The 27,813-nt window shown below is 42.4% G+C and overlaps 1 long non-coding RNA gene across 4 annotated transcripts; it reads right to left on the reverse strand.

Moving 5' to 3' along the window:
- Nucleotides 1-1,247: 1,247 nt before the first annotated feature.
- Nucleotides 1,248-23,335, reverse strand: LOC141728559 (uncharacterized). Of its 4 annotated transcripts, none has more exons than XR_012579627.1 (4): nucleotides 22,809-23,335; nucleotides 14,111-14,172; nucleotides 11,618-11,841; nucleotides 1,248-4,187 (listed from the first exon to the last, which is right to left on the reverse strand). It is a non-coding gene; the product is annotated as an uncharacterized LOC141728559 (long non-coding RNA). The 4 variants fall into 4 exon arrangements; XR_012579626.1 differs by lacking the exon at nucleotides 1,248-4,187 and adding an exon at nucleotides 4,199-6,644; XR_012579628.1 differs by lacking the exon at nucleotides 1,248-4,187 and adding an exon at nucleotides 6,652-9,443.
- Between the last annotated feature and the right edge of the window lie 4,478 nt (nucleotides 23,336-27,813).

Raw genomic sequence — 27,813 nt, forward strand, 5'->3', positions numbered from 1 at the left:
GGTTTTGAGTGTCTCCAGAGAGGGAGACTCCATGACCTGCCGGGACAGCCTGTTCTGGTGCTCTGCCACCCCCAGTGTAAAGAAGTCCTTCTCATGTTGAGATGAAACTTGTTGTGTTTTAGTTTATAGCCATTGTACCTTGTCCTGTTCCTGGGCACCACCGAAAAGAGTCTAGTGCCATCCTCTTGGCACCTGGCTTTGAGATATCTGTATGCATAGATGATATCCCCTCTCAGTCCTCTCTTCTTCAGAATAAACAGGGCCAGTTCCTGCAGTGTTTCTGAAAGAAGCTCCAGATTCCTCATCTTCTTCCTGGCACCCCACGGGACCCTCTCCACATCTTTTCTTTCTTGTACTGAAGTGCCCGGAATTGGACAGAGCTTTCCAGATGTGCCCTCACTAGGGCTGAGGAGAGGGGCACTTCTACTCGGGCAGGTTTTCACCTCCCTCAGCCTGCTGGTCACACTCTTCCTGATTCACCCCAGGATAACACTGGCCCTCCTGGCCACAAGGCACGGCTGGCTCATGGTCAACTGGTCATCCACCAAGACTGCCAGGTCCTTCTCCACAGAGCTGCTCTCTTGGAGGTCAGATCCCAGGCTGTGTAGATATTTGGGGTTATTCCTTCCAAGGCACAGGATTCTACACTTGCCCTTGTTGAACCTCATTAACTTTCTCTCCACTCAGTTTTCCAGCCTACCAAGGTCCAGCTGAATGGCAGCAGAGTTTTCAGGTGTGTTTGCCACTGCCCCAATATCATCATCAAACCTGCTGAGGGTAAATTCCATGCCTTTGTCCAGGTCCTTGTTGAATAGGACAGGTTGAACAGGACAAGTTGAATAAGACTGGACCCGCTGTTGATCCCTGGGAAATGCTACAGACTACAGGCCTCCATCTGGATTCTGCTGTGCTGATCACAGACTTTGAGCTGTGCCATTCAGCCAGTTCTTGTTACAGCCTTAGCGTTCATAGACAATGCTGTAATGAGTACAGAGAAGAAATACATCTCTAGAAAATTATCAGGAAAAGGATATCTCTGTATTTACACTGCAAGGAGGTTAGCTCAGTCTTAAGGTTTGAGAGTAATACTGGTATGATACCAGATTTTCTACTAGTCTTATGTACTACTACTACTCAGTACTTTATCATGATAGGCAAAATTAGGCATTCAATCTACAAACACAATAAAATTAAATATTTTATGCAAGAAGATAATCTTTGTAATGCCTTCATAGTAAGTTTTTCCTTGTAACTTCTCTAAACAGAATGGGATCTGAAAACTCTTATCTTGATTTTTGGTCTGATTTTAATGCATTTCATCGGCACTAGTGAAAGCTTGAAATGTGTTTCCCTATCTTTCTACTCTTCCATTCAAAGGGAAAAACAACATTGCACGAACATTTTATTCTACTTTTTCAACAGATTTCTCTTTTTGTATTAAATCTTTAGAAGAAAAAATACCTCAAAACAACAAGCTGTTTACTCTGTGTTTCACATCTCAGCTGCTATTATTGTATAAATGATTTTGTTTAGAGACAGCTTGGCAGCATGTGACACTCCATCATCAAAACCCTGCAAGCCTCAGTGATGTGTTTAGTGCCATCTCATCTGTTTAGGCATCTTCATCTATAGCAATTTGTCACATCCCTCAAAAAAGCAGAACTCAGATTTTGAGAACTTGCACCTATTAAATGCAGAGCTCTGCAAAGGGGATGAGATTTTATCTTTTTGACCAAAAAACCCACTGTAGAAGATTTTGAGAATGAGCAATGCAAGGAAATCTGGCCAAAATAGCAAAGTTCCAAATGTGGTAACAGGAGCAATAACAATACAATGAACTTCTATTTGTATTTACATAAATTAATTTCTTAATTTAATTATGCTATTATGCCCACAAATTTGTATCAAATCCAACAACATAAACCCAAACTCAGCTTAATGAACACACAATAACACAGCAAGATCTCACTGTGTAATTACACTAAGGCCTTGATGGGTAGCCAAATGAACTCGCTGTCCTTTCCCTTGTCCTTGGCTGACTGTTGTTTGTTGTTCTGCTTGAACTGAAGCAATTTTTTTTTCTGCACTGTGAATGCTTACATTAATATTTTTTGGTATATCCACTGTGGTGTGGGTAGGTTTTACCTAAAACAGATCATGGTGTATGACCTAAGCACTAGAAAAGTCAGGCCTGAACTCTACAGGAACTTAATGTGCACTGCCAGGAGACAGCTTCCTCTGCTGTTGTCATGGAAAGTTTATGGACACTGGAGGTCTAAGGTGGCACTTTGATGTGCTGTTTTTGCAACATATGTTCAACCACCAGCTGATTTTAAAAAATATATAAAGTTCAAGTGGGCTTTGAGCTCACAGTAAGCAAAAGGTCATTGACCTGTGCTTTGATGGATATGGTTGCTGTCTGTTTTTTTGTGGTAGCAGGCCCCTCTGGCAGTCACATGGTTATTCAGACCTCTTTTCATCATTTGAGAGTCAGGATACACATGGGCTAAGCTGAACCCTATTACTTTTTTTCTGGTGGCAGCCTTGATAAAAAATGTTGAAGTAGTGTGTTGCTTTCATGTTTAACACATTGGACTTTTCAGACTTTTCTTGTGCTGAAGAAGAGCTGCATAGATAATACTATCTGTGGTGTGGAGCTGTGGTACATCAGGGACAGAGCTCTCTGCAGCTTTACATTAGGTGTGGGACCATGGGAGGAAGGCCAACACTTAACAACACTTCCTCACTCAGGTCTGCAATCCCTGAGACTGAAACAGAACTGTGGCTCAGGCTTACACTGGGTTTTCATAGGCTTTTAGGATAGTTTGGGTTGGAGGGGACCTTTAAAGATCATCTAGTACAACCCCCCTTTGTGTGTAGCCTCCTGCCTTTGTTTCTCTTGCCTCATTAGCCTGTGAGCTCTTGCTGGTGGAGGGTACCTGTGCTCAGTGTTGGTACAGCACATCAGGATCCCAGTCCCACTGATTCCTCCAGGTGCTGCTAAAATAGCAGTGAATAGATTCACTGCACGTGCTTTGCATGTGAGCTGTGTTCTTCAGTCTTGCTTAGCTAGGTAAGACATGGTGCTTTTCCTGCTCCCCAAGTGGGTAAACACTCTCAGGCAGCCAGAGTAAATTAATTTCAGATGCAAGTGATATTCAAGGGTCTCCATTGGCCTGTATGTGCTTTTTGTTTTATTCATCTCTGTCCTCTTTAATTTGGTTAGATAGAGATAATGAAGAAAGAAGTGAGAAAAGGTGTAGCTGAGCTGGTAAAACAGGCTTTCCTATGGCAAGCAGGCTCCTCTTATCTGGAAAGCAGGGCTTAAGGACTTGATTCTATGATATTCTTTATCTTGTGACACTGGTAAAACTAAAGCAAATACCTTCCTATAAGCTGGCAATTTTTCCGTCCACTTTGCATTCAGGCAAATACCGATTCAACGAGCCAAGCCAAAATCATGATAAATGAATATTCATAAGAGAAAATAATGAGAGAAATGACAAGATAAAGGAGAAAAATATATTCACCTACATGGCTCTTTCCTATCCCAGCTGAAAGAGTAGCTTTTGTAATAATATTATTTAATGATCCCAGACAATGTTTAGCATTTCTAACCCATGTTTAAGTAGCTGGTCTCCACACATTTTTAACCCATGATGCAAAAGCACTGCATAAAGTCAGCACTGTGTGTAGCAAAAGTGCACTCTTCTATTGAAATCATATCATCAGAAGTGTTGCTTTCATAGAAGGAAAGAATCATTTATGTTGGAAAGGTCTTTAAGATCATCAAGTCCAACTGTAATTTTGCTGGTAACTGATAAAAGGTTTTTTACCTACTTGAAGACTGTGGATGGACACCTTAAAAAGCCTGGAAAAGCTTGAAAATTAGTTATATAAAAAGGTTGTGGTAGAAAGGCAGCCAGCAATTTCACAGTTTGCCTTGTTTTTCTTTTCTGGCAAGAAAAAAGGGCCTGGGAAAACTCTCCTGGGCAGAAATTGCAGCTGTGTCACAGAAATGACACGATCACAGGAAATACTTGCCTTATAGCTGCTCACTGGGATCCCAGATGGCTTCAGTGAAGTTCACTCCAGCTCGTGTGTGTGCATGAGGAGCAGCAGAGTAATGTTCCGAAAACCAGTGCTCCTTGGGCCAGCAATGGGTTTCTCTGCCCCATCCAGGCTTTCTGTGGTGAGGTAATCAGAGAACTGTGTGATGTTACAGGGGATCCCATACCACTGCTTTACTTACTCCACAGAAATGTATCTAACATGAGGGACACTTCTGTTGTTTTTGTCAAAGAGAAATATGAAATACTTGCATCCCTTTCCAGTTAATTAGGAAATAACACAATTTTGTATCAAAGGAGCTTCAAGTGATTAAGCTGTTGAAAGTGGCGACTTCGATTATAGGAAGCCTCCAGGGACAATATTGCAGCCACAGTACTAATAAATAATTGCCATTAAATAACACTGAGGCATGCTACTTCTTAGCTGTCCTGATGGCTGCATAACTTGACAAGAAGAATTCCATTGCTGACAAATAAGAAAACATTTGATATTTTACTAGGTCAAATTTAAATTACTCTTTTAGAAAGGGTTTTGTAAACAAAACAATTCTTTTCTCAAGTATGACAAGTTTGTGTGGTTCCTGCTAGGAAAATAAATTACTTGGGAATCATGATGTACAAAGTCGCACAAGACAAAGAAGCAACAGCATTTTAAACAAAAAATTGCAGGTGATCCATGGGCTGAAAACTCCTGTCAGAGCTGGTAGCAGCAAACAAATCAGTGATGTGCAGATTTCATAACTTTATAGTTAGTTGTTAAGACTAAGAGGAAAATAACCACTTAAAAGGCTGTAATAAAATAGGACTAATATCTGTAAAGATCAGAAGATACGCATATCTTCATCTATTTTGCTTTCCTTTGTAATGTAAGATGCAAAGTTAACTTATTTCTATTTAATTGTTATCTAAAATCAAATGCTGGGCTTTTTCCTGTTATCCCTTCTATTTTTGTATTTTGCTGCTGTTGCATTTAAATCGAAATGTCTCCATTTAAACATTTTGCAAATAAGTGGCATAAAATAAACCCAGGAATCCTAATGGACAGCTTTATGAATCACTTGGATAAATGTAAAGCAGACATCACTAGCATTTATTTTGCAAAAGACTGTGATGAAATTTTTTTAAGGATTGTGTAAGTACCAAACTAACTATTGACTTTTTTTTTATAATAGTCCTTTCATTTCTAAATTTTGTGGGTTTTGGTTCTTTTTTTCACAGCTTCAATTTCTGTTTGATAGTATGAATTCATCCTCCTGCCAGCATCCTATCACAGAATCACAGAATCACAGAATCACTGGGTTGGAAGAGACCTTTGAGATCATTGGCTCCAACCCATGCCCTAACACCTCAACTAAACCATAGCACCAAGTGCCACTCCAATCTCTTTTTAAACACATCCAGGGATGATGATTCTACCATCTCCCTGTTCCACCATTCCAGTACTTTATCACTCTTTCCATAAAAAACTTCTTCCCAACATCCAACATAAATTTCCCATGGGGCAGCTTAAGACTGTGTCTATAGAGAAGGAGGAACGGAATGAAGATTGGAGAAAACTGCAGGGTTCTCCTATCACTCTGAAATATAGTTACTACCGTCTCTTTTTCTATAGTGATATATAGGAATTCTAATTAAAATTTCTGTCACTGCTTGACAGCAAAATAGTAAACATTTGTAAAGTTCTTTCCTGGTTCTAAACTCTTTTTCACGTAATTACTTTTTATTTCAAGGTGTCCTAGACTTAGAGATGAGGAAGATGACAGAGTAACAAATGGTGTCTTGTCAGACACCTCTCCTAGTGTCTGTGAAGATACTTCACAAGCAGCTTTATCTTTGCTTTTTTCTTTCAAAAATTATCTTAATGGAGCTGGTTGTCTGGTAGGAGGGAGGCAGCTAATGATGTGTGGACAGAAAGGAAAATGTAGGTGATATAGCAGGAAATGGAGAAGATGGCAGATCCCTCACTTCTTCAAACACAGAGAAATTCTGCACTTCATAAACACCACATAATTATGGAGAGATAGTTTAACACACAAAAATAAACCCTTTAATTGTGTGTACTGCTGGCTGCAATAAATGATGGGTGTTTGGTTGGGAATGGATTAAAGAGGTGTGTAAGCATATTTTTTTTTCATTCAGGCACTGGTGTTTTTCCTTGACAACCCATTAGGATAATGTAGGAGGCACACGTGGAATGAAGACACCCTTTGCATTCATCTTCACAGTTGGGCAGAGAGAAGCTCTGTGTTCTTGCCTCCATGATTTCTGCAGTGTGAGTACAACCTGGTTTGTGGCTCCTCAAGGAAAACCTTGTCCATGCTCAGAGCAGCACACAAGATCAAATGCTGGCTGTGGCTGAGGCCTTCCTCCTGGTCCAGTGTCTCCACTGGAGATAAAAGATGTGAAGAGGAAAAAAGCCCTGTGCTGGCAGGAGTCAGAAAAGCTGCTGTTGTCTGTCCATAAATGCAGTGGGCAATTGGTTCTGCTGAGCTTGCAGGACAGCTTGTGCAGCAGAGAATGTCATGCATACATTTTTTCAGGACCCAGTTCAAGTCAGCACTGATTCTCCCTCTCCTATTTTTAAAAGAGAATGACACAGTTAATTTCAATGTGCTGGCACAGGTTTACTGCTAAGTTTGGTAACCCAGCTCCGTCAGATATTCCCTTCACCCGAACATATGCTTACAACTGTGGTATGCAGAGGGAAGAACAGCCCTTTCCCTCCATGCATGATGCCAGAGGCAGATTGCCCGCTGGACAACACAATTCAGATACCACACACAAAATACTGTGGGTCAGGCTTAGGCCAGATGCATAGACCTCACTTAGTGACTTATAAAGTAATAAAACAGTAATAAACCTGAAGAGATCCCCTGATGCCTGCTTCCACTGCACCCCAAGCAGGATCATATTCTTTCTTGCCCCAAGCGGATGGCAGTGTGGTGGGGACTGGATCCCTTTGCTCTATGGAAGCCTCCTTCTCAAGTACCAGCCTCCTCCCCTGTCTGCCTGGGATTCACTCCACACACATTAGCTAAAAAGAGCCACAGGAAAGCTGGAGAGGGACTCTTAAGAAAAACATTTGGTGAGACAGCAAGGAAGAACAGCCTCAAACTGAAAGATAGTAGGTTTAGATTAGATATTAGGAGAAAGTTCTTCACTGTGAGAGTAGCAAGGCATTGGAACAGGTTGCCCAGAGAAGTTCTGGGTGTCTCAATCCTGAAAGCTTTAGGCAACCTGGTCTAGTGGAAGATGTCACTGACCATGGCAGGGGGGTTGGAATGAGATCTTTAAGGTCCCTTCCAACCCGAACCATTCTGTCATTCTATGATTCAGGTGGCCAGCAGCCACCAGAGCTGCTCCTCAGCTGGGAAGAGCGGGGAGTCAGCAAAGGGCCCAGCCCTGTAGCAAAGGGCACCTGGAAAGCAAGGCTGAGAGTGTTTGGGATCTGAGGTTACATTTTGGGAATATGGGAAAGGAATGCCAGAAGGGGCAGGACAATCTAGAGAAGAGGCCACCACTGCCTCCCATGCTGGCACTGGCACCAGCAGCATCAGGTCCCTCCCTGCAGCCCCCAGCTCTAGTGCTGCACAGCTCCTCTTCCCCCTTTCCTGAGAGAGGACCCTCACAGCCCAAGGCTCTGTGTTTCTGCTGCCATCGTCTTCCTCCTGCCACAAAGATCCCTGGAGCAGGCCATGGCCAGGTGTGACACTGCCCCTGTAGGGGTTTGTCTGGGCAGGTACAGTCCATCCCAGAATGTGTCTGCAAGGGTCGTGCGCTGTGTGTGAAACACTCAGCAAATCTTACAAAGGTCTCACAAAGGTCTGCTTTGAGATAGAAATGATGACATTAGTAATGACTGGTCAGCCTTTACTCAGTAATGGTGCAACTGAATTAAATTCACTGCAATTGGATCATCAGTTTTGACTATTTTTTTCTGCCAAAGGAGTAATCTAGAGGTAGTCCACAGTCACCAGAGAGACGACAGCCAGATTAAATGTTCAGGTTGGAGTAAACATGCAAGATAAGCCTGGCTTTGGACATGGGTTGAAAAGTATGGTCAGACACAGTTTATACCCTCAGCTGCTGTGAGCAAGCCTAGCTTTAATGAAGGTGTAACAGACATTTCCATCCATGTATAGTGATAAATCCAGAAAATCTAACTGCTGCCTGATGAACTTAAAATAATACAGCAGTCTCTGCTCTTGCATCGGTTAGAAATACAGTATTGTTTTATACTGCTTTGCCTAATTCCATATGGAAACTGAAAGGAATGTTGAATGGCCATTAATATGGTCATATTTTTATGCCTGTACAGTGGCCTCTACCTGACGGCTTTCACTCCCACGGTAATTCCAGTTAAAAAGAAATTCCATCTCTAATCTAAATAGTCAGACCAGTAAAATATTTAAAGCACCAAGCAGGCCTGGGTGGGTGTGCCTGCCCCTGTAGTCAATGCCGGTAAGATAGGAAGGGTTGGTGCTATTTTAAACACAACCATTGCACTTTTCCTGCAACACCCCTGTGTGTACATCTAGCATGGTGTGCACTTAGCTCCAAAATGGGCAGTGAGGAAGCTGACAAATTTTGTGTGTGTTTGAACTTTCATAACCCCCTCATCTGATGTGCTACAATCTCTGCAACAGCAAAAGACTCCTTTCTTCCTGTACCTGAAATAAATAAGTTCTCATTGCTTTTTCTAGAGTAAAAAATGAGAAAATACTTTTTTACTTTTCACTTTTTCTGGCTGATCCAGTGGACATCAGTAACTCACTAGATCAATTATAATAATTTTTTAATTATTTCTCATTATTTTTCCTTAGTTCTCTCACACTGTCCTCCAATCCTTATTTTCACCCAGATTTGTCAGTCTTCCACTTCAGAGCCTCATCTTGTTTCAAATCTTCCCTTAGTTTTGAGCTTTTTCAGACATGTCTATCCCTGGGGACCAGATGGAGATTTTTGTCTCCTACTTGTCCCTCACTCTGGGAAAAGAAATGTGACAGAACACAGGAGTCATGATTTTTGAATGTTTTCACCCTCTGGGACTGCTTAATCTGTTTTCTCCCCCCAGCACCCACTTTTCCCTTTTTCACACTGTTTTTGTGGAATGAGTCTGACTGCTTCTGCAGGAAAAGCCGTACTGGCACTCACTCTCTTGACACCCCTCTGGGAAGCCAGGCTTCTACAAACCTTGCCTCACCCAGGTGCACATGACTTCAGCCCATGCTTCTTGACTGCAGCAATAAGGAGTAGTTAAGTTATCCTTTCCATCCAGGTGTCTTTGTCTGCTGTCCACACACAAGCAAAGCTTTAAAGCACTTCTGTGGCATGTCAGTATATAGAAAGTGCCCAAGACCATGCAGTGAATAACTAGGAAGAAAAGGCGGAGAATTTACGTCACTGGTTACACCTTTTTTCCCTCTTCTGGACTCCTTCCTCTGTGACCATGTACAAGTCACAATATTTCTGTGACTCAGGTTCCACATGAACAATGAAGTAACAATGCCTGTTTTCTAGGAATGCAGTGAGGATAATGCTTCAACCATTACAGAACACTTGGGATCATCACTCAAAAAAGTCACAACAAGTGACGGCAACAGTCCAGGCCTCTGTCCTCAACTGTTTTAGTTCACAGCATGAAGAACTTCCTGTAGAGGGTTTGCTAGGCTCGGCTCTGGTGGCACACTTGCACTACCCTCATCTCACAAACAGAAAAATTAGTTTTTTTTCTGTGAGCATCTGTACAAAGCTTGTATGTTCTAACACCTCCCATGTGCTATATATGTTGTGCCATTACTTAATGACAAGAGCTTGAAGAAACATGAGAGTTAAAGAAGTGGCTACCAGACAGTAAAAGGGGAATTTCTCAGTCTATATTTGTGCAGGGGAACAAGTGCCCTGCCACAGAGAAATGGTGAGCAATTACCAGTTCCAATTTGTGGTGGGAATTTTATTTGAATGAGGATTTAATCTGTGGTTTATATATCTGACTTCAGAAGAATTGCAATTATGTCTTGTCCTGAGGTGGCTAATGAGCCTTTTCTTCACTGACGGGTCTATGTAGCTCTTGTCATCAAGAACTGTAATAATATTTTGGTACCAACAGGGAAATAACTCCTAGTGCTTAGCAGTATTTCTGAAGTGAAATCAAAAGCAGAAAGCTGTTCTATTTTATTCCTCTTCTCCTTTTGGGAGGGAAGTCACAGCAGCTCACTGAGGCTTAGTCAGTAAATTCCCAGCTGGGATTTGAAACTCATGACATCAGAGAACAAAGCATCTTTGCTGTGCTAATGTAGGCAGCAGTGATGTGTCATTGGCTACCACGCACATGTTAGTGTATCATGAGGGTTCACTTCTGTTTTATCCACAAGGAGCAACCTTATACTTTGGTACTATGTAAACACTACATCTATTCACAGTCTCTCTCCTTGGGTAATGGTTCTCACATACAAAGTAGCAGCATGCAAAAATCATTCTGCTGATGAATGAATTACTTTGATCAGAGCATTTTGTTAGTGTTCTTTATTTTTAGGTGTATAAAAGAAGATTCTTTTGTACAAGAGTCACAGGCCAAGGGAGAAAAAACTGTGATTTGTATAAAGTGTCAACAGGAACTCATCTAAGCATTGGGGTTCCTGGAAAGCAGAAGGTAAAGAGAAGCATCCAGAATACTCCTCTATGCTATTTTTTGAATGCCAAAAAATAGACAAGGCGCACACCAAAATTGCTGCCTAAAATCACGTCACCAGTAAGCTTAGCTCTATCTTCCTTTCTTAAATAGTGCTCAGTTGCTACAACCTCAGAAACAAAAGCCTTTAGTTAGCAGTCGAGAAGTCCAGCTACTGCTCGGGACCTCCACACTCTGAATCCTACAATGTGTATCAGGGTTCTATGTGCAACTGCCTGGCTCCAGCTATTCCACAGGACCTGTGTGTTTGCACAGACCTGTCCTGTGCACCTTCCTGTCACAAGGTGAGGTCCCATCCTCTCTGGCAGTGGGGGGAAACATCTGTGCCCAGTTCCCAGGCGGTGGCGGATGCTGCACAGGAAAGTCCCAGTGCGCCGCAGAGCGCTCGCATCCACCAGGGCTGCCCAGTTCCACATGTGTAGAAAATGCCATCCTGTGCCACAGCCTCACCTGGGCAGGGACAGCCTGCCTGGAGGGCACCTGCCAGGCTCCCCTGGCACAGCCACCCTCACACACCTGTGACCAGTTCCCACCTTACCCCAGCAGTGTAGGGGTGGTGCCGTGTCTTGGGCTCAGCCAGGGACGGGGAAAGCCCCATGTGCTGGGCCCCAAGTGACCAACTGCTGCTTCCAGGTATCCCTGCTCTCTGTGGAAATGTGCTTACAAGCTTTTTGAAGGTGAAAATGTCGGTGTGTTTTCATAGTCTGGCATTCATATGGTTTGTATTTCCTGCGCTATTTCTTCACGTGAGTTATCTCATTTCTGCTCCCCTTCCCTCTCTCTCTCTCTTGCCTTTGATAATTCAAAACAGACTGTAGTGAAAAAGTGAATTATGCCCTTCTAAAAATCTTCTTACATTTTTATTGCAACTCGGAGTATTCCTGTTATTACTCCAGCTCTCCAGGAATGTAATTAACTTGAGGGATTTTTAAAAGTTGTGTCATAGTCATTATTCCAAGATTCTTCACCTCTACCACAGCAATTTTGAGCATGAAAATGTAAGTAACTGGAAGACTTTTAAAAACTAGGAATTGGATCATGGCAGTAAGGAACCATCCACTTCAAAGGTATAAATGAGACCTAGGAAGAGAAGATAAACACACAAAAATATTAGAATATTACCTATTAACCTATTTGGGAAATAGCAACACAGATGCTGCTCCCTCACAGCACAGGTGAGGAAGTAAATCTGTTCATTAATTTCAGAAACGTTATTACAGCATATAATAACATATGAGGGCAAAGAGCAATTTAAGTTCATCTTCTGTGTATTCCAAATTATTGATGTTACAGCCTCTTTCCTTGAGTACTTTATACATCTCACTGAAATTTCTCATTTTCTTTCACAATTCTAAAACATTATTTGACAATGCTTTTGTACTACAATATTTGAAGATGTACAGTCACTGTTTCCATTAAGAATCAATGCCAGCCATTGCTATATGAAATACTAGGACTGTGTTGTTAACAATCGTAATGCTCTGAGCCATTGCTATAGAGGTTGTAGAGAAACTTGTATGAAGTCCCATTGAGGGCAACTGAGGACTGGACAGTTTCTGGAAAACAGCAACAAGTAAACTTTAAGAATGCAGACACCCAGTATTGACAAAGAATACCACACTTAGCAGAAAGGGCTTGGATGTTCTGCTATGGCACTAAATGCAAATATGAAAAATCATCTTTAAGAAAGAAAAGTCTTTTCTAGCTGAATTTTTGTGAGAAATCTGAAAAAAAGGACTTGAATTAAAAGCTGTGTGTAGTAGAAGTACAATCCTACTGACACTTAATATCAGTGACAGTCATCAGAGAAAGGGTAAGAGGGCTTTGTACACTGCCATATGTCAATCTCCGCAGCCTTTTGCACCTAAGTTTCTACCTGTCATTTTGAATCTGTGCTAACATGATAAAGCAACCAGAAAACTTTCTTTTAATTCAAATAACCTCAAGTAGTAAAAAAATCTATTCACAGAAGCTAAAAAGCTTATAACATTTTTGCTGTCTGTGCACTACACAGGTTTCACATTTAACAGCAACTCAGGATTTTCAAAGTGACACAATTATCAGAAAGGGGTTTTGTGGTATCTTGCCTAATGATAGCATGATCATCTATTCAAGAGCTAGAAATGGCCCCAAAGAAACTATTACAGTGCAATAATGTACTGGAAAAGACATAATCAGAGCCCATAGAACTGGGAAGAAGCCTTCAAACAGAAGTGTTCTAACAGTGATTGTTCCCAGCAGAACTATGAAGCCTGTCTGGCTATACTCTGTTGAAGAGGAGTCTGAGAGGCACAAATATTCATGAACTTGGCTGGCAGCTTAGCAGGAGATTTCTGAGCTCCTGTGGGAACTTGAGAAGCACAAACTACAAAAAATCACCCAGAGAGAAATTAAAGGATGAGTTACAAGCACTAATAGCCTATGGGTTGAAAGGAGTATGTATATCCAGGTAAATACCCTCACCCCCAAACCCAGACACAGTGGGGTGCCTGCTGTGGTTTAGACTTGCTTACTTCAGCAAGCAGTAGGGACAACCAAGACCATGCTCATTTGGGAAAAAAAAAAAAAAAGCATATATCAGGAAAAAACATTTTTCATAAATAAATGCAGAGTTTTTGTCTGACTTGGTCTCCATCAATTGTTGCATGTTAAAGCACTGAGTTGTCCTAAATTTTGAGTAAGCCACACACTGAGTAGCACAATTGTTTTATTAGCAGTGACACCAGAGAAGATGTCATGAGACCACAATCACCACTGAACCACCTGAGAAGCCAACATCAGGCAGAGCTCCCACTGCAGGTATGGCAATAAACTGTTTCCATTTGGCATTACTGCACAGCACAGGGTGTGAGCAAATCAGCCTTCCTGAAATCCACCACTTTTCTCTGGTTCTGCTTAGTAAACTACACATGCCTAGATAAATTTTTAGTCAATTAATCAATGCTTCTAAAAGCTGCAGACTGGACTACATGGTACCAAATTTGCAAAGAGCTAAATTTGCTGTGTCCAATTAATGCCAGCAGCAACAAATAAAAGGCAGTAGTTTTTAAGAAATTGCTTAGCATTGCCCAGGATCAGCTCTGGCTGAATGAAAGGGATTTGGGAGAATTCTGGGAAATCCAACAAACTGCTCAAAATGAGTATTTTTCTACAGGACTTCTGAATTCTAAAGGGTGTAGAATTTTGTTCGCCAAGTCTCAAAATGAACCAATGCAATGATATCTTGATGGCTTCTTAGGATGAAATATTTCCTTCCACAGGGTTTCCCCTAGGTAGATATAAAAGGGCAAGGGGTTTATGTGTGTAAGGAAATAAACATTTTATAAGGGAACAATATCTAGTAACTTACATGGCCTCATTTCTCACTTGTCTCAGAGGGCAATTTCACACAGGAATTCCTAGAAAAGCAAGCTGGAAAAAATATGTCAGATTTGAATGTGATTTACATCCTCCACAGAACTCAGTGCAGATAAGTATTTTGCTTGAAAACCTTAAAAAATTGTTGAGAAAAGAAGCACATTACGCAGTGTTGATGCAGAGCAAACAAAAGCTCTGAAAAGCCAAGTTCAGGTCAGAGCCAAGTGCTGAACCCCTCCACAACCACGAGAGGCAGGAGTGAGTTTTCCAAGCTAAAAAAAACCCAAACCCAAACCAAAAACCAATAACAACAACAAAAAAACCCCAAACCAAACATGATTATATACATAAAAGAGTACAGGAATTTTCCATGGGGGTGGGGAGCAACAATAGAGAAGTGATGACCTTGGGATGGTGCCTGGAGCCTGAACAGCTTGGCTATTGTATGGAAACAGCTGACTTCTGCACAGGAAGCAATCATTGCTGATTAGGGACTCCAAACCCCTATCTGTATTTTTTTCTGTCCCTTTTTTTTTTATTTTGTATGCAAGGCAAAGCTCCTGGGGCTGCTCAGAGACTCACCAAACCCCCCTGGCCTACTGCAGCTGGGTGCGTGCATCACGGGCGGCGGGCACGCTGCAGCCAGGGACCCTGAGGGGCCCTGCTGTTCCTGAGCTCTGGCTGCCAGGGAACACGGCACTCAAGGGCACAGGGTCAGCCTAGAAGGCACTTTTGGGGACACAGTCACTGATATTTGGCAGTGAACCTGGGATGTGGCCTTGTTGGCTCTGTGGGCTTGTTCCCAGGTATCCCAGTTTAAAGAAGAAATTTTCATTATCAGTGCTTTAGTGTGTATTCCCTCTGCAGACTTTTTTGTAACAGGTTTTATCAATGAGTTAAATGTTAAATTAATGCTAGATGAAATGTTGTCAACTTGAGGATGACCTCCTTAAAAGCACACTGTGTTGAAAAGCCAGTTCCTTTATTGGCTCAGGAATAGGGATGCGGGGAACAAAATGAAGCACAAAACCAGCCTCCTGGAGAGCTGAAGAAAAATTGTATATTTAACTGAACACCATGAGTTTTGTTAAACCTATGTATGCTGAATACACAGAGGAAAAGAGATAACCAGAAACACTGCAGCCAGCTGGGAGGAGGTCAATGGGGAGGTGCTCGCAATTCTTCTTGAGTCAGATAGGAAAGCTGTCTCCAAAGATATGGGGAGCACTGAGTGGGGATGTAGGTGGAAGGACAGAAAGGAGGAGGACACTGAAAAGCCCATTAAAGTTCTTCCCCTCATCTTCTTCCAGTGCAGCAACCAGGGACAAAAAGACAGAAGGGACAAAAAGCAGCAGAGCTTAATTAATTGGCTGGAACAGCCACAGAGGAAAGTGAGCCTTGCTCCAAAATCTGCCTCAGTCTCTGCCTCTTCCCAGGAGCTCATCCTGCTGCCACTGTGCTACACACCCCCACATCCCCTCTTATCCCCTCCCTGGTGTTTCAACTCATGCCCCATGAGGAACACAAGTATCATGAAGAATTTAAGCAACTCCAGACTTAACCAACGGCAGAGCTAGGTTTTTTCAGATTTTAATGATGGATTTGTGTGTCTGTGGAGGCAGTTAGGAACTTAAGCTGCTTTGGGCTTATAATATTTAGACTGTAGTTATATTGACATACTTTATTTAATGACACCCACATTTGGTATTATGGTGCTTATTCACTGCCTGCCCAGTCCTGGGCAGCCAAGAGATGCTGTGACTAACTTGTCCCACTGCATTGCTTTGCAGATCTCCTGCTGGCTGGTAGGTTCAGATGCTTTGGCAAATTGCTGAAGATGCAACAATGTGAAAAAGCAGTTGAGATCCATGTTTATGAAATGTGTTACTTAGTCACTGAATTTTACCTGAAGTGATTCAGACATGCTTTCAGCTAAAGGAAAGGAGAGGCCAAGGGATGATAGCCCCCGTGTGATGGGTGATTTTAAGGTATCATTTAGCTAAATCTGTAGGAGATACTAGTGGAACCAGAGGTCACAATATCATGTTTACTCTTTTACTACTCTGACATTCTAGACTTTTGGTTAATAGACTGGTCTCATTTTGATCATTGTATGGTTTAATTCCCACCATGCTTGAATATCACATTCAGTGAAGGGAAGTAGAAGCAGCTGTTTAGTCTGGCAAGTTTGTGGAAGGATGGCTAAATCTGGAAATGCATAAAGAACAATGCTAAAACTGATATAAGATGTTATATTCCTCCATCACCTCCTTTTAAATCATTGCTAGGAAATCTCACTTTGCTCTGCAGACCTTCTCTGTTTCAGGTGCACTCCTAAGTGTCAGTACAAGTCTTTTTGGTAGTCACTTCTAGAAGAATGGATTTGGGATTTTGACAGGTGTCTTTTCAGAGATACAGTGAGAATAATGAAAAATACAATAAGCCTAAGTTAATTAATCAAAAGAATTATTACATTAAGTATGTCTGAGATCTTTACCCTTCCAACACAGAGCACTTGTTTTCAACACAGAGCATCTGGGAAACCCCAGAAAATGGTTAGACATGTTTGGGAGTGACATGACTGCTTTCTAAACAGTGCTAATCTTGAAGATGCATTTTACTTTAAATACACAGTCACATTAAGACTGTCTTTACCATATGGTATTCTTTACCAGTCTGCTCCCTTGATTTCTGAAGTGAGGGAACAACATACATCAGCAGCGGCTAATTTCTAAAATAAATGTCTTAATCTCATAAATTTGGCAAATTAAAGGTTTGGTTTCTATTATGTTCTATTCATCCCAACACTAATACCATTTCTATCATGGCTGCCTTTCAGGTGAAAGATTTCAAGGCTGGAATTTATTTCACCTAGTTTTAATTGTCTGTAGTTATGGGAATAACTTAGGCCTCATCTTAAGCCTGGAACCCTCTTCAGTCAACTCAGACCAAGAAGGAAATTCATCCTTTCCCTGTTCAGGGCTACCAATTGACCCCCAACCTCCCTGTGTGAGGCATTAAAGTTCCTAATGGTACCCAAATGTTGGCCATGAAAAATCATGTTGAATAGAAGTCACTGTGGGGATAACCATTTACATATATCGATGGGTAGTGGCCATTGCACTTGTTTGTTCATCAGACACTCAGCTCTTAGGATACTTTCTATATGGTATTCTTGGATGGGCTTACCTACTATTACTCACAGCAAAGGTCTAACATGACTCAAGTCTTTCGGCATCATTGTAATCCTCCGTATTATCAAAATTCTTACTGGCCATAATTTTTCCTAACATTGAAGCAAAAATTTCCTTTGGTCACTGAACTTAATTGCTTTCCTCTTACTACAGTAATAATTCAATAAGTCTTTTGATTTCTCTAATATATATCTTGATGCCCTTTGTTTAGCATACCCTGAACTGTCTTGGTAAAAAATTACAAAACTTTACGAAACATTTAATTTTCCCCTTTCCTCATTTTCTTTCTTGTTGTTTTCATTTCCTTTGAAATTTGTAATTTTCCTTTCACTCTGCCCTTGCCTTAAGTTCTGGTCCAGTGACTCTTCTCCAGCAGTACTGTGGGGCAGGCAGGCTGCCCCGCTGCCTCCTTGCCCTGCCTGCTGTGTCCCTGCCCCAGCCTGGCCTCACTCCATGGCTCTGAGCCCGCCCTGGGAGCCTCACGATGTCTGGATTGAGGCTTGAGACAGACAAGGGATCAACAGTAAAAACAGACATCCTTCTCCCTTTCAGACTGGATGGCATGCGGTCATTAGAGGCAGATGGAAGTAAGGACTTTTTTTAGAGTGCCTGAATAATCGGCACAGAGGGGATCTGTCAGTAGTATTTCTGGACATGAAAGTTTTAAAATAGATTTTGCAACCAAAGTGGACTGTGAGAGGCTGATACTACTCTTTTTGTAATAACTTCCTGCTCCCACACAACATATCATCCATCTCTACATACCCTCAATGATTTCTTGGTTGGATGTTTTCCTCTCTTTATGAGTCTTTCAAGATGATTGAGAAGTGGAGCTATCTCCAGCTTCTAAAACCTGCAGTTCACGATCCATGCCCTGGGCTCAGGCCTAAGACTCAGTAACCGATTTGTGAGAGAGCAACTATTTCTGTTTCCTTCTTACCAGCTTCATCCCCTTGCCATTTGAGACTTCCTGAAATACTTCTGGTAGAGAGATGCCAATTAAGTATAATGCATTTCTATCTCTTTCCACTGAACCTTATAACAGAAAAAGGGACATATTCCACAGGATTTTATGAGAACATTTATTCCTCAGAAATAGCTACATTTTGTCCCTGTGCTCCCATGTTTAGTTATGCACTTGTCCCCATGGCAGACTCACAAGCACTCATTTGCACTTGCAGCCAACTTAGGCTTAATTACAAGATTCCATGAACAACCAGAAATCCTGCAAAGCCACAGCCTGGAGACTGGTCAGTAGCTATATGACAAGAAAAGTACTGTTGGGTTGAGTTGCTTTCACAGTGACAGCTGAAGTGACTTTCTCTTGGTGGCAGTGACCTTCTCAACTGCATTTCTTATTTCTTGTAGCACCCAATCTGCCAACCAGGGTGGAATGCCACTCGGTGTTCCAGTCCTTGCGGTTCACTCCCAGTTACAGTATTGCTCTTCGGGGCTGTTTAGTGTCATAAGCGTAGGTGGACTTTCCTTTCCAAGAGAGCTCTGAACAACAGAGCACATCACATCACCACAGCCAGATACAAAGTGCTTTTAAACCCTTCTATAACGAGAGCACTATTATTCTGGAGAGGGAAAAAGAGAGAGGAGGTAATTCCACATGTCATCCACTTCCACCAGAGGCTCCTGAGGATACTGCTATTACTAATGTCTACTGTTTTCAGCAGCCCAGAATAATGCCCACCCTCCAGTACAATTTGTGCCTGCTTTAAGGTGCTGCCATCCGTCCCTCTGGAACAAACACAGGAAATGCATCAGGAGGCCTCGGCTGCAGATGGAAAGCACATCACCGAGAGGCACTTACACTGCGAGATCCCCTAGATGAAAGTCTATTTCAATGAGCATTGTGTTTCAAGGTCCACTTCCTCCAAATCTGGAAAGCTTAAGAAGGAACATCCCACTTGTGTCTGCCGACACAAAGGGCTGCTGTGGCTTGGAGATGTTATCGGCCTTCCCGTGCCACAGCAGCAGCCTTCCAGTGGCGTCTCCCAAGAATTGCTCATTGTTCCCGGGGAGGCCTGACTCCTCTGGGTGGGATCTCATGGCATCCAGTTCAGATGGAAGTAGGTGTTGCTGGGAGGCCAGCCAGACTCATGACAAAGATCTCTGGCTGAGGGGGAGTTACACTGGAGGACTGAGCTAACAAAGTCCATAGCGATGACAGAAGTGGGTACTGATTCATGAAATGCATCCCTTTTTGTTGGTTATAGCTGGTAAGTACCATTTAGAGCAATCTGATTTGAGCCTTGGCTCCTGGACTGAGCTTTAGAAACTGAGATGTCTTTGTCTTTTTTTCCCATGCACTCAGGCACTATTGATTTCTACATACGCTTCCCATAGTTGTTAACTTGGAGCTCAGTTATGTCATGGCCCCCTTAAATGAGGAAATAAGCAGCAATCCATGCTTTTAAAGATCATCACTTGAAATTCTGGGCTTCTCTGAGACACACATGACCCTTGAAAGGCTCTAATTGGGTTCAATTTGCAGAAGCCTCTTGCAAGGTGGATACATGCTCACATTAGCCTAATGTCCTGTCTCTAAAATTAGAGTAAAGGTATAAAAAGCATCTGGAAGACTTCCTAGAACTGGTGCTTCTGGTGCCAGCCAAAGATACTGGGAACAACCGCTTTTCTCACAATGATTTGGCTTTGTCTTCCAGACTGCATCTTGAAGCACAAAAGAGGAAAAGGAAAAATGACCTGAACATTTCCGGAATTTAGCAAAGTTTTGATTTGAAGTCTGGCAGGCTCACATTTGAACTGAGGAATTTACTCTTTTTGTTTTCTCATCTCTCTCCTGTCATACCAGTAAATCCATCTCTGGTCTGGTTTCTCCTCTTTATCTCTTTTATTTTTTAGGAGGTCAGTAGAAGATAAACTGCAAAGCAAAAATATCTGTTGGCAGTGATTTCTTACATATAAATGAAAAAGATTGAAAACATATGTTTCGGAGAGGTACAGGAGAGGCAGCAGAGAGAAAGAGATACAGCCTTTCCAGAAAGAAAACTTTTAGTCTGCCTTGCAAGCAATGGAAATTCCAATTTTAGAAATTGTGCTACAGGCTAATAACGCACAACATTGTTGGCTATGGCACATGGAAAAAAAGAAAAAAAAAGCTTTTGTAATTCTGTCTCTCTTGCCAGAGGAATGACATGAAGCCAGTCAAGCACATCAGGGGGAAATGTTAATTTTCCACAGATACAGTCTAAGAACATTCAGCTAATACTGGTCATGCATAACTATGTCTTTTACCCATGCCATAGAGGTGTATCATATTGTTTGGTAAAACGTGAACTTTTGAGTTTTCCATCAATGGCAAACCTGCAAGCTCCAGTTAGTTAGCATCCCAGCCATCAGCATGTAGGGAGCCTGGTGGACTAAGGACAGGAGTTCATTGCATAGTTTTCCTAAAATAACGTTGTTATTTTGTGTAGCGTATGCTACAACTCCATGGCAGCAGAGCCAGGGAAAATGGTGACCGAATGGTGACAATGATGTTGAATTACCTCCTGATAACCTCACTCACCCCATTTCTGGACCAAGTGTCATCCTAGTCAGCTGCTGATGGCATATTGCCGCCAGCTTCCTCCAGACTGAAGCCGAGAGAGGTTTTGAAAAAACTGCTGACAAATAAGGCCAAATGTACGCCTGGAATAAGTTTTTAGTTTAGTGGTTACCACAGGAGTGGATTTGGCATGTGGCTGTGTTTAAACCACTTTCTCAAGGATGCTGTGCTGTTTCTCTGGAGGCAGGAGAGAGCCCATGAGCACAGTACAGGTACAACCTGTGCAGGCACAGTGCAGGTACAACCTCTGTGGCTCCTGGAGTACGCTATACAGCTCATGGAGAGAGAGAATGATAACTCTCAACAGCTGACATGATGGCAGAAGGATGAACAAAAAAGAAATCATTACATATGCATGGAACTGTGAAATTCAAGGTATCCCTGCATGAAATCTGCAGTTCATTTACAGCCTGAGCTGTAAATATTTGGCACAGTTTAACAAAAGAGAAAAGAATAAATCCATAACTGTTTTTCAGATCACAGATAACAGATCAATTTGTGGTGGGTAATTCCTAATGCATGTCAGAGCAGCCTGTAGAATGACAATGAGCACTGTTTCCTTGGTCCATGATGGGTCAGTTCAGGAGTTAGGGTTCTACGGGGCTCAAGGCAAGTCTGTCTGTACCCAGTAGTAGTTGGACACACTGTGAGATAGACATAAAAGTCCAACAACATACTCTGCTCGGCTGTTCAACTATAGAGTTGTTTCTGTGCACCTCAAAGACAGAGACTCCCATTTTAAAAGGAGTCATATGGAAAAGACAAGAAGTATTTCGTACAAGTTACTTCTGGGGAGATTCCAACTGGACACAAGGTAGAATTTTTCACAAAGAGAGCAAACAATCAACCATTGGAATAATGTCCCTAGAGAAGCTGTGAATTGCCCAGAATTGATCACTTTTAGGATTTGGCTGGACAGGGTGCTGGACTATTTAGTATAGATTGTGCTTTTGCCAAGAAAGCTTGGATCAGATGATCCTTGAGATCCCTTCCAACCTAGTATTCTGGGATATCTCTCAGTGGCAGGAATTGCTGCTCACTACTACAGGTGGTAACTGGCTGGAGACTTACAGAATTGCATTTAAGTGCCCCAAAACAGAAGATGGATAAAAGTTAAATATCTAAACTTTGCATGCCTGGCACTGCCTAACTCCCACAAATTTGTGAGCTGCAGAGTGATGTGCTCTGGAGACTCTCGATCAGTGCCTATCTATGTGTTCAGGCATTGACACCTTTAGCTGGCAATGGAAAAAAGCTTTATCCCTGGTACCAAATATGAGACTAAAGCAAAGGGAGTTAAAAATAAAACCAACATGCTTGGAAGGAGTGTCAGGAAGGGGTCTCCCCAGTTAACCAGAATAGAAAGCCCTTCATCTTCTGGAAAAACATGATCTTTATTGTGTAGCACCCAGGCCTCCTGGAAGCACTGCCAGGAGATATTAGCTGCTCACTTTAGACTTACTGATATTGAGGGAGTGACAGCTCTTCTGCACAAAAGCAAAGAGCTCCTTTGGAAGCAGTACAACTCTTCCTGAGTGATAAATACAGATAGCTTCTGGACTCGACTGGGCTAGAGGGCTGCCAGCAAAAGTGACTTGCTGAGAAAATGTATGTTCTTTTGTCACTTTCCTAATCTGCAAGTTGAGAGTGACTTCAAGGCAATTCCAGACTGAGCAGGTCTGACAATAGAAACAGACAGACATGGCACAAGTCATTAGCAGAATTGGAGAACAAATACTAAAACCAGTTAGCATGATAGATACTCTTTTCTTGGCTGTGTAGTCCTTTTCTTCTCCACTCAAAACCATATCACTGACAACATGAATATTTCTTCGACTGTTCTCATTCAGTATTTCTGGTGTTAAATTACAAAGGAAAAAAGAAGAAAAAGTCAGAACTTTTATCTGATTACCTACCTCTTTCCTGGCTGTTCCATTTTTTGGAGATGTATGTTTCAAAGAATACAGTAGCTGTGATATTGCACGCATTGTCGTTGCCTAGATGTCACTTCGGTGACCAGTTGGCATCTACCACTGAGTTGTTTAAACTCACTGAGCACTTGTAATGTTAAAGAGATGCATCAGGTCCAAGGAACTCACTAAGTGGTGGTGACACCCCTTAGTTAATACCATCCATTTCTGCCTGCAAGCTGCATCTTCACATCATTTCCAGGCAGTCAGGAGAAAAATATTGAAGAACAGTTTGTCATTGATGTTCCCTTAAGACAAATACAGCTTCAGGAATGCATGAGCCTGGCTTTTTTGGTCTGATAGAAAGCTATCAACACCAGAAGGAAAAGGAAACTGCTGGCTTCTTTTTGCTGCTTCTCAGCGGATACACCATAGCTGGCTCTGATCTATGACCCTGGCCAATGACTCTCTTGGCCACATGCAATGGACGTGTCAGGATCTGTCAGTACAGATGTGCAAGAGATGTGGCACAAAATCATCCTTCTCATTTGATCAATAAATCTCCCACCAGCTCTATTTGCTCAGCTTTGCTCCCAGATGACTTGCTGCAATCATGACACCATAACTGACCTGAGAGCCAACTTTACACCTTGTTCCAAGAGTCTGAGTGTCTGTTGTTTCCCACGTGAACGGTCAAGGTTTTCAGTGGTATTTTTAGAATATTGTGGTGTTGGAAAGTCCAGTAGTCCCAACCACTACAATCAGCCTAAGGTTAATGTGTAAAAAAACCCCCCTCTTGGTGCCAGATTTTGCAACAGCAAAGTACTATATATAGCTTTGCAGGAGATAAGGATAATTCAGCCTGATAGTTGAAGGCACAAGGTCATCAGCAGTGAGAGCTGGAAAGAAATGCTTCATGCTATGTGTAGGAATGTCTGATTGGGTAAGGACAGCATGCTTTGTCTGTAATTCCATTTCATCACCATGTGCTACTTGTTACTACACAGTCTGAATACCAGATAGGGTTGACTAATAACTTCACCCACTGGGCCAAATTTATGTTCTGAAATGATTTTTTGGCTTATGACTTACTGAATCAAATCTACCCGTTACCTCTGAAAACCTTCTCAATTTTTTTATTTCTATAATAAATTTGCCATAAAGCTCCTATCTTCTTCTTTGTTCAGTATAAAAACTTAAGACCTCATTATCTTGTTTTTCTGTAACACAAACTTGCACCATCTAACACCAGAACTCCCTCTTAGAGCAGATTTCATTCTTCTCTGTAAATTCCCCTTCTAAAGACTATCTTCATTCAAGGTTCTAGGCAACAGAAGAGAGCTGCTTAGCTGAGCATTAAATGCAAAAGTCCTGATTTTGGGTTTAAGCCAGTCCATCACCTAGTTTCTGCCTCATTTCCATAATTTGTAAATGAAACTGGCAATGGTTCTTAGACTTGGTAATGATCAGAGAACAGTAAGAACCACCTACTACAGCATGAGTTCAAGGCTGGGATCACAGAATAACAGAATCACACAGAATCACAGAATTAACTAGGTAGGAAAGGATCTTTGAGATCATCAAGTCTCCAGGGCTGTGACTATGCTACAGCCTGAAAAAGTGGTTCCTGGACACAAAGGCAGCAGAATGTCCTCCATCCACCCACTGTTCCACCCGTGTTTCCAGAGCAGACTGGCTGCATGTGTATTTTGTAGCAGCTGGTCCTGAGTTTGTTGAGCTGTCTCAGGCATTAAGACATAACGGTTCAATTTTTAGTGGGGTAATTTTTTTGAATTCAAAGTGATCTAAATAATGACAGGATTGCTTTGCATCCCACCCAACTGATGTTTTTGTGTTCTGACACTGAGGACATGCATGCTATGGCTTGAGGCTAGAGGCCATGAACAACTGCAGAGAACAAAGCCTACTGCATAACTACGAAAGCCAGGGGAGACAACTCAAGAGCACCCATTAAAACTTTTGACAGTGGCCTTCTGAGTGACCTGTCACTCAAACTACTCTAAGAAATCTTGTTGCAGAGATCCAAACTGGGGGTAAGACTTATATGATGCAACTGTGCTGTTCGGCTGGATGTCTTTCATTTAGCTTAGATCTCTCACATACACCAGTGTGCCAAGGATCTAAGGCTAAAGCAAAGGCTTACAGCAGGAGCTTCTCCAGGCTTACAGTCACAGTGAAAAGGCAGGAAAAACCCTCCAAACTGCACTCATCTTGGAAGTATCTCTCTGTCTGCACAAGAAGGTAGACTTTCTCAGAAGAATGTCTGGATAGAGCCCTGGCATGTCTACTTCCCCTTTTCTCTTGGTACATGCCTTGCACTGCAGAGGGGAAAACCAGAAGCCAGATGCTTGCCTGTGACACAGATTCAGCAGTGGGGTGGGGTTGACCAGGGCAATATTCTGCTGGGTTATGCACCCACTGGTGCCAAGCTGCTCCTACCACAGAGTGGCATCAAAAAACTAACTTGATAATAGTGCTCAATACTACTGCTGTTGCCTTCTTTCTCCCTCCCTGCTTATCTCACCTTTGCCTCAGATGTTTCCACAAAGAGCTGCCAGCTCTGAAGCTCAGGTAGGTAGATATGCAGTCCTTTCAGTGGGCCTATAATACGTCCCGGCTCTTGCTGAGCTGCAGAAGGATTTGCCCTGCTCTCCTCGGCATTTGTTACTACTTACACCATGGGCTGTTGATTCAAGTCTGGGGATCAAGCGTATAAAATGTTGGAGCAGAGGGTCAAAACCTGAGGGTCCTTTGTCCTTGTTCTGCCTCAGACATCCAGTGGAGTGATATGCTGGCTCTGATTTATGTGTAAATCAACAGCAAATACCCACACCACCTCCTCGGGCCTCCTCCACTTCCCCAGCCTTCTCTGTGGAGACTCTGGGTGTATTAATTCCAACTGGGCACACAAATTCAGAGAGCCCCCGTGGAAGGAAAATAGTGCAACAAAAGGAAGAGACAGACACTTTCAGCGCTGCTTTGTTGTGCTGCAGGAAGCTCAGAGACAGCCGCTCAGACGGCAGAAGCTGCCGGTCACCGAGTGGGCGCTTCCTACGAGACGGGAAGCCGCAGCTCGCTGCCTCTGCGCGGGATGCAGGCGCGGGATGCAGGGGCGGGATGCAGGCTCCATCCATCCCCTCCTCTGGAGTTTTTATTGCCGCAGCCGGCGCCGCCGCGGCTCCAAGGCACGGCTGTGAGGGTCAGCACTCAGCTGCCACCGGAGCTGCTCAGAGAGCTCCGTGCCGTGCGCTGCCTGCCGCCAGCACAAGGCTGTGCCTGGCTGTGAAGGGCCACACAACGCCAGGAGCACTGGGAGAACAATCACTGGGCACCACAGGCACGTGGCTGAGTGTGCAGCTCCTATTATGGCGCTCCTATAGCAATTTATTGGAGGAAAAAAAGCAGCTAACAGAAAAAAACTACCCAAAACCTGTCTCCTTTAATGTATTTAATGAGTCACATCAGACCTTAAATGTCTAGTAAAGTTACCAATGTGAAGGGTTATCTGAGCAGAGTATAACTGTTTTTTTTTAATAAAATGGATTTCAAAAGAAACTTCAGCTGTGGCTTGCAGCATTAATTTGTAAGTTATATCCTGTATTTATTACTCTTAGTGTAAAAGTTGGGTTTTTACATTTCACAAATGCAATGGAAGCACTGCATACTTGCTGTAATTGTAGGCCATGTGGAAAGACGACAAACTGAAGGCTTCTTGAAATATTGATGAATTGCAGTCTAAAGAATCACAGAATCACAGTATATTCTGAGTTGGAAGGGACCCACAAGGATCAACAAGTTCCACTCTTAAGTGAATGGCCCATATGGGGACTGAACCCCTGTGTGTGACAGAGGCAGAGACACACACATACAGAAAGTTAGTTCACAGAGGAGGAAAATCTAGCTCCTGGCGGAAAATATATGGAAATATAAATGTGTACATATACTTACACAAGTTTATATTCTGTTTCTGCAGTTTTTGTTGAAGGGAAAGCATGACAGGGTCATCTATGATTCTAGTTTAGGAGTCCCAAGACTCAAAAAGAATCTTGAAGACCTTTCTACTCTGGCCAGTAAGGGTCCTTTGCCATCTGCGCATCTCACCAGAAGGGCCCTAACCTTAAGGACTGATAGAGGGTGACATGATATACATACCCGCCCTCCAGAGTGCCCTCTTGGCACTCGTTTTTCTGCCAGTGCAACCATCCATGAGGAATAACTGCCAGAGATTTTATTCTCACAGAAGTGCCAAGATGACAATTTGGTTGCATATATCACAACTCATTTTGATTCAAGTGATATCACCAGTTGCAATAATGTGATTAAAGCCATCAATACACTGACATTCATAAATACAATTAATACCCAGAAACCTGGCCTTAATTTTCTATACCAAAATTATTATTTCAGCTCAGGAGCCAGATGTGATATAATGTTTCTAATTTAGGCTCTTGAATAGTCTTCCCAAGACTAAATATGCTAACCTTTCAAATAGCTAAAAATGTGAAGCTAAAACATGCAAATTATATATGAAAATATATGAAGAGACCAAACTATGGAAAGACCCCAACCTATCTTATCTTTATGAAAAACCAGCAAGTGTGGTGATGCAACACAAAGGGAGAGGTGAATGACCTCCGAAAGCCTCTAGGTTTTCCAATTGTTCCAAAATTGTTGAGTTGTTGCACAGCAGATAGAAGCCTGCTTTGATCTTGTGGTTTGTGCTGGGAAGTGTATAGCTGTCAGCAAGAGGAAATGTGGCCCAGTGGAGTGCTGAGATTCTTGCACACTGGTAAGAACCAGCTACAAATGGGACAGCCATGATTTCCAAGGCAGTGGGAAGAAGATGAAAACAGCAAGGAGAGTTGTGTAGGGAAATCACAGGAAATTTGTTAATTACAGGAGTTATGGCGAGTGATTTTATTTGAGGATTCATTTATTCATTTACCTACTGAACTGTGTTTTCAAATGGATAAATACCTACAAAAACCCC

This window comes from Zonotrichia albicollis, chromosome 3 (genome assembly GCF_047830755.1).
Source record: "Zonotrichia albicollis isolate bZonAlb1 chromosome 3, bZonAlb1.hap1, whole genome shotgun sequence".
NCBI classification, from domain to species: domain Eukaryota; kingdom Metazoa; phylum Chordata; class Aves; order Passeriformes; family Passerellidae; genus Zonotrichia; species Zonotrichia albicollis.